The sequence below is a fragment of the Symphalangus syndactylus genome, chromosome 14 (genome assembly GCF_028878055.3).
Source record: "Symphalangus syndactylus isolate Jambi chromosome 14, NHGRI_mSymSyn1-v2.1_pri, whole genome shotgun sequence".
Taxonomy (NCBI): Eukaryota; Metazoa; Chordata; class Mammalia; order Primates; family Hylobatidae; genus Symphalangus; species Symphalangus syndactylus.
The window spans coordinates 70437383-70444960 of NC_072436.2; positions in this window are offsets into that span (position 1 = coordinate 70437383).

Sequence of the window (7578 nt, forward strand, 5' to 3'; positions counted from 1 at the left end):
AGAACTGTGTAACTCTGAGATGGACTGTGGTGACTTCTCCAAGGCACATGTGGCGCTCTTCCTGTCTCTAGGAGCCCCTAGCAGAGCCTCTCCCTGCACTAGGAAGGGTGTGAAGGGAGCCCTGTCCTCTAGGACAGTCTGGGAGAGGGAGGCAGGCAGGGCTTAGAGTGACCCCGTGCTGTGACCTCCTCCCCACTCCTGTGCTGGATGGGACATTGTGCGGTCAGGGACAGCTCCCTAGAGATCTTTGAGTCTTGAAAGACAAATGAATGGATGTTTCCCAGGAATATTTGGGGTAGAGGGAGGAAAGGGAAGAAAACAGGGAGGCAAGGACCAGCCTGCTGGTGTCGGCTAACGGAGACAGGAGGAGAAGACAGGGGCCAGCATGGATCCTCTCATACGGCCTTTGAGGAAACTCCAGGAGACCAGGGAAGGAGATGCTGCTTTTATTTCAGCTCTAAAATGCACTCAATTCAAAAACGTGTTGTAGGTTTATTAATATTTTTGGAGGAAACAACCACCACCTCTGCAATGTAAACATATCTGCCAATGGTATTTCTGGATCTAAGAAGCAGTAAAATGGGGAAATGGGGGTAAAATAGAGAAACTTCCTGACTTCTCAAGGACCAGCTCAGACCCATGTGGCTGCCTAGTGGGCAGTGCTGCAAAGGATTCTGGGACTGTTTTGAGACACAGCCAGCAAGATGCCATGATCGATTAGTGATGTCTGGCCTGGAAGCTGGAGTGGAAGCTGAGCCCCTGCTTCCTCTGTGGTGGGCCATGAGGAGCCTTCATTCTCAGGTAATGGGGAGCCAGGGCAGAGTTGGAGGCAGGGAAGTGACTTGATGGCATCTGCATCATGAGATGCATCTGAACCTCAGTTTACAAACTCATAGATGCTGATGTGAGAGATGTCATTTAAGAAAGTTTTCCATAATTAAAGTGAATTGGCCAGGCATGGTGGCTCATGCCTGTAATCCCAACACTTTGGGAGGCAGAGGCAGGCAGATAACCTGAGGTCAGGAGTTCGAGATCAGCCTGGCCAACATGGTGAAACCTGTCTCTACTAAAAATACAAAAAAAAAATTAGCCAGGCATGGTGGTGTGTGTCTGTAATCCCAGCTACTTGGGAGGCTGAGGCAGGAGAATTTCTTGAACCTGGGAGGTGGAGGTTGCAGTGAGCCAAGATGGCTCCACTGCACTCCAGTCTGGGCAACAGAGTGAAACTTGCTCTCAAAAAAAAAAAAAGAAAAAAAGAAGCCCGGGCGCGGAGGCTCACGCCTGTAATCCTAGCACTTTGGGAGGCCGAGGCGGGTGGATCACAAGGTCAGGAGATCGAGACCATCCTGGCTAACATGGTGAAACCCTGTCTCTACTAAAAATACAAAAAATTAGCTGGGCAAGGTGGCAGGTGCCTGTAGTCCCAGCTACTCGGGAGGCTGAGGCAGGAGAATGGTGTGAACCCCGGGGCACGGAGCCTGCAGTGAGCCGAGATCACACCACTGCACTCCAACCTGGGCGACAGCGAAACTCCGTCTCAAAAAAAAAAGAAAAAAGAAAGAAAATTAAGTCCAACTCTGAGTCCCCATTCAGCCAGGCATTTGAGAAATTCATTCTCAGTCACTTTGATGAGCTCTTTTCACCCTGGATTGGGGGAAAGGTCCCAGAAACTTATGCAGCAATGAAGCATTGGAGAAAGGGGACCCTGCAGGTCGTAACTGCCCAGTCGCAGTCACACTGTGTCCATGGAAATGCCCAGCATCCCTGCACATGTGAGCCCTTCCGGCCACAAGGTTGTGCTGCCTTCTGTGCCATACACAGGCACAAGGAGGCCCTGTCTTAGGTCCTCCCTCTCTAGGGACGCCAGGCACCCACCCCTTGTGATGTCCTGCCACTTGCTTGGAGCAAGGCTGCTGAGAGGTGCGTGGGTGCCAGTTGTCCCCAGGACTGACCACTGTCCATCGCCTGTCAAGCCAGATCTGCCCTCTGCGTATTCCCTTACTCATCCTGAGACCACCCACGACTCTCTGTCCAGCGCACTGGGACATACACTGATCCATGGTTTAGGCAGGTACAGAAGATGGGGAAGAAAAGTGTCTTGGGTCTTACACGCAACACTGGCTTTTGGCCCAGTAAAATGAAAGTCCTGGCTACTTGCCTGAGCGGGGAGAAACAGGAGAAAATCAAAGAGCAAAAGCAGACCTTCATGTTTTCATGTCTCACCCCGCTGTGCAGCCCCTGGAGGGAGGCAGGGCAGAAGGCCTGATGGAAGGAGGTTGCCCCGGGAGTTCTGTGCTGCTCTGGTACAGGCTGAAGGGCTAAGCCAGCTAGTAAGAAAGGGGAACTGATTCCAAAAGTAACATGAAGGAGAAACCAACAGGACTTGGGGGCATTTGTTATGGAGGTGGGAGAGGGACAGGTCTAAGGCAGTATTGGCAATGTCTGGGGACATTTTTGGTTGTCACATCTTCCAGGGGCCGGGGAATGGGGGGAGGACTATTGGCATCTAGTGAGTAAAGGTCAGAGGCTGCAAAACATCCTGCAATGCACCAAACAACCCACACAACAAAGAATTATCCAGCCCCAGATGAAGTAACTCACAGCTTGCTTATGAGCAATCTCTCTTCTCTTTTCTTTATTTCCTTTTCTCCTTTTCTTTTTTCTTTTCTTCCCTTCCCTTTTCTTTTTTCTTTTCTTCCCTTCCCTTTTCTTTTCTCTTCTTTTGTTTTCCTTTCTTTTTCTTTTCTTACAGGATCTTGCTGCGTCGTCCCAGGCTGGAGTTCAGTGGCACGATCACAGCTTATTGTGGCCTAGACCTCCCAGGCTCAAGCAATCCTCTCGCCTCAGCCTCCTGGTAGCTGGGACTATAGACGTGGGCCACCATGTCTAATTTTTGTATTTTTTGTAGAGACAGGGTTTTGCCATGTTGCTCAAACTCCTGGGTTCAAGCAATCCTCCCGCCCAAAGTGTTGGGATTACAGGCGTGAGCCACTGCACCCGGCCAGGCAATTTCTTTCTAATTCTCACAAAACATCTACAAAGTAGGTTTTATCCCCATTTAGTAGGTGAGGGAATCGAGATTGGGAGAGGTTAATTTGCCCAGTGTTTGTGCAAATGGTAAGTGGCTGAACTGAGATTGGAATTTAAGCTGGCTTGACTTTGGAGCACTCAATTTAGTTAGCTGGAACAGTTTGGTCAAACAAAGATTTTATTAAAATGAATTTAGGTTGTTTTCATCTATTATAAACAGAGCAAGGCAAGACAAAGTGGATGAAAATGAATTTGAAAAGCTAAAGTAACCAACAACTAGGTCTTGGTTAACTAAGCAGTGTATAAGTTATTAACGAAACTCAAAAACAGTTAACTGTGGTTGGAAATATTCATTCTAAAAATCAATTTATGAAAATAAAAAACTCACCAAAAAAATCATCAAATAAGTAGAGGAGACACAATTGGCTGAAAATCAACTAGGAGAGAAAAAACCCCTAAAACCCCCCTAAAACTCCAAATCCTTTTTTGATTGTTCATTTTTATTGCTTTGTTTATTCTTTCGTGGTTCAAATTCCTTCAGTATATATATATTTTTAATTACAAAAGCAATGAGTGAGCCTTGCGGGAAAAGCAGAAACGTTGGTCAGTCTATATCTAGATCTACATATTATATATATATACACACACTCACTTTTTTTTTTTTTTTTTTGAGACAGAGTCTTGCTCTGTCGCCCAGGCTGGAGTGCAGTGGCGTGATCTCGGCTCACTGCAAGCTCCGCCTCCCAGGTTCAAGTGATTCTCCTGTCTCAGCCTCCCAAGTAGCTGGGACTACAGGCACCTGCCACCATGCCCGGCTAATTTTTTATTTTTAGTAGAGACGGAGTTTCACCAAGTTGGCCAGGATGGTCTCGATCTCTTGACCTCGTGATCTGCCTGCCTCAGCCTCCCAAAGTGCTGAGATTATAGGCGTGAGTCACTGGCCTGGGCCACACATTCACATATTTTGTATACATATATCAGAAACTTGAACCCACTCACCCTGCTTAGGTCAAACACGGTGTATTTTTCCAGACCTTTCTCTGTATACACTCATATGAATGTGTTTTCTTTCATTCTTTCTCTTTCACTCTATTGTTCTTGCCTGTTCTTTCTTTCCTTTTAACAAAAATAGGATTACATGGTAATTTCTGTTTTGTAAACTTTCATACTTTACTAAACCAATCCCCTATTTCATTTTTTATTATTTATTTATTTATTTTTGAGACAGAGTCCCACTCTGTTGCCCATGCCGGTGTGCAGTGATGTGATCTTGGCTCACTGCAAACTCCACCTCCTGGGTTCAAGTGATTCTCTAGCCTTAGCCTCCAGAATAGCTGGGACTACAGGCGCTAGCCACAATGCCTCGCTAATTTTTATGTGTTTAGTAGAGGCGAGGTTTTCACCATGTTGTCCAGGCTGGTCTGGAACCCCTGACCTCAAATGATCCACCCACCTTGGCCTCCCAAAGTGCTGAGATCACAGGGGTGAGCCACTGTTCCCAGCTTCCCCCCCCACTTTTTTTTTTTTAACATTTAGATCATTTCCAATATTTTGCTGTTATAAAACTCACAGTACGGTAATGAAAAGGAATGTACTGCAACCACACAAGAAAAACGAATGTCACAGTGTTGAATGAAAGAAGCCAGACCCAAAACATACACAATATAATTTCATTTGTGTAGTATTCTCAAACAGATAGGCAAACCTAAAGCCCAGGCTTAGAGATGCATTCTTAGGAGGCAAAAGGACAAAGGCAAAAAGGACACGGTTACCCCAGCAGCAGGGTGGCTGTGTCCTTCAGGGCTAACAAGGGTGCTGTGTTGGGAAGGACACTCAGGTGTACCTGGGGGCCAGTGATGTCCTGGCTCTTCACCAGTTGTGTTTTTGTGGGTGCTTACTTTATAATAACTATTAAACAGCACTTTTATGTTTTATGCACTTTTACATCTATATGTGCTGGCCAGGCGTGGTGGCTCATGCCTGTAATACCAGCACTTTGGGAGGCTGAGGCAGGTGGATCACCTGAGGTCAGGAGTTCGAGACCCGCCTGGCCAACATGGCGAAACCCCATCCCTACTAAAAATACAAAAATTAGCTGGGTATGGTGGCAGATGCCTGTAATCCCAGCTACTCGGGAGGCTGAAGCAGGAGAATCGCTTGAACCCAGGAGGCAGAGGTTGCAGTGAGCTGAGATCGTGCCATTGCACTCCAGCCTGGACGAAAGAGTGAGACTCTGTCTCAAAAAACAAACAAACAAACAAACAAATATATATGCATGTGCCAAATCATGATAAAAAACGTTAAAAATGAACAGAATGAAAATAGTTAACTAAAAAATTAACTAGAAATTTAAAGCACAGGGTAAAAGTAAATATGCCAAAATGTAAGCAAAATACTTGAAAGGCACAAAACGATGCAATTCACCTTCATGCTGCATTAAAATTCTAATTTTTGAAAAATAATGTGGAGTATACTTTTAGACCAAATTGTCCTTTGGGCTGAATTGTTTCCTCTGCAACTTGTTCTCAACCAAATTGTTTTCTGTCCAGTTGCTTTTGTTTTTGAACCAGTCACCTGGATTCTTCCAAAACGCAGGCATTTTCTGTGGCCCTCACTGTACTGTACAACTCCGATGGTGATCAAGTCCTTAGTTTTTAGTAAAAACCTCACTGGCTGTGTTTCATCACCTCTGCTTGGGGCCATATGATACTGGAGACTCTTGTCCTGCCTTAGCTCTGAGCCTAAAGTTCTCCTCTGTCTCTCTTAAAAAGCGTTCATTTGTTCATTCATTCATTCATTCATTCGCGCATCCATCCGCAAGTGGCCATCACTGAGCACCCACAGGCATGGTCCTGGGCACTGGGTCAGAGCTGCAGGGGGCCTGCAGGGTCTGCTCTGGCAGAGCTCCGTGTGAACATCAAGCAGGTAAAATACAAGGTGTAATGTGGTGGTAAGAGAAAGTGAAATGCATCACTGCGGGGACAGCGGATAGAAAGTGACCAGGGAGCTGCGATTTTATACAGGTGGAGTCGGGGGTCCTCAAGGACACGGGGACGTTTGCACTGAGACCTGAGTGAAGCGCAGTCTGCCGCGAGGGTGCCGGGGGAGCGGCCAGGAAGGCGCCCCAAGTGGGGGGCCCCCAGATGTCCAGGGAAGAGTGAGTGAGAGAGGGGTGGGGGGTGGCCAGGGCCTGATCAGGTGGGCACCGGCCGCGGGGGAGGCCTGAGTGCTGTCAGCGGGACGGCATTCGCGGGAGGGCAGGGTTTACAGGGGAGGCGGGGGGCGTGGGCAGAGCGGGAGACAAGGAGAGGAGCTCGGAGGCTTCCGTGGGGTCCGGTGGCCCCGGAGGCAGGGCAGCCCCCTCCCTCGGGGCCTCTTCCTGAGACCAAAGGGCTCCACTCTGTAGGAGCAGCCAGCCGCCTTTCCTCCAGGGCGAGCTGCAGTATTCAGCACCGCCCTCCGTGGTTGCAAGCCTTCCCGGCCAGCCCGGAGCCTCCACTGATCCCTCCTAAAGGCATCTGGTCCAAGCTGCCCTCACTGCGGCCTGTCAAGCACTTTTGGATCCTGGTTCTGTCAGGCCCTCAGTGCCATCTGGCAACCACGGGGTCATCCCTAGATGTAGAGAATGTGCCATCCATACCCGACTGCAAATGGCTGTTTTGGCGTTGAGTGGAACAGGCTGAGGACAGGGTCCCCTCCATGCCGCTGGACAGCTTCCTGCCGTGACCTGTCTCTGCTAATCAAACCTTGGCGGGGCTGAGGATGGTGTAATAAAATACTGAAATTTGCAAGCAATTAATTTTGATTGTTTGTTTGAGACAGGGTCTCACTCTGTGGCCCGGGCTGGAGTGCAGTGGTGCAATTGTGGCTCACTGCAACCTCCACCTCCCTGGGCTCAAGCAATTCTCCTGCCTCAGCCTCCCAGGTAGCTGGGACCACAGGCACAGGCCACCACCTCGGCTAATTTTTTTTTTTTTTTTTTTTTTTTTTTTTTTTTTTTTTGAGAGATGTGGTCTCCCTCTGTCTCCCAGGCTTACTCCTAAAAAATCTGTAACAGCGGATTCAAAGCTAGTTCCATAGAACCACTATTCTCATTTACTTGCAATCCAATGAACGTTCTCCAGTTGAGGAGAATGGGTGGCATTCCTTCCTGTTTCTGGCAGGGGACTCAGACCCAGGTCAGCACTGCCACTGCCTCTGGCCTCTGCAGAAATCCCCAGAGGAGCCCCAGTTCTTCTAGACAGGAGGGATTATTTCCAGCCCTGGGGCAGCTCCCTCCTAGTCCTTGGCAAGTTTGTTTCCATAACCAAACAAACAAAAAACCCCAAAACCCCTCCGTCACACTCGCCTTCCCTCTCCACACCCTTGACCCCAATAACCTCACTCCTGCTTACTCAACCTCACTTCCCTCTGCTTGCAAAGCATTTTTTGTTTTACACAGTGATTCCGCATGGCAGTATCCTCCTGTTCTCTACAAAGGTGGATCGGAAGTAACTTCCAAAATTACAAATACTAAAACAGGAAAAATGTTGAGTAAAAGCCAAGGCC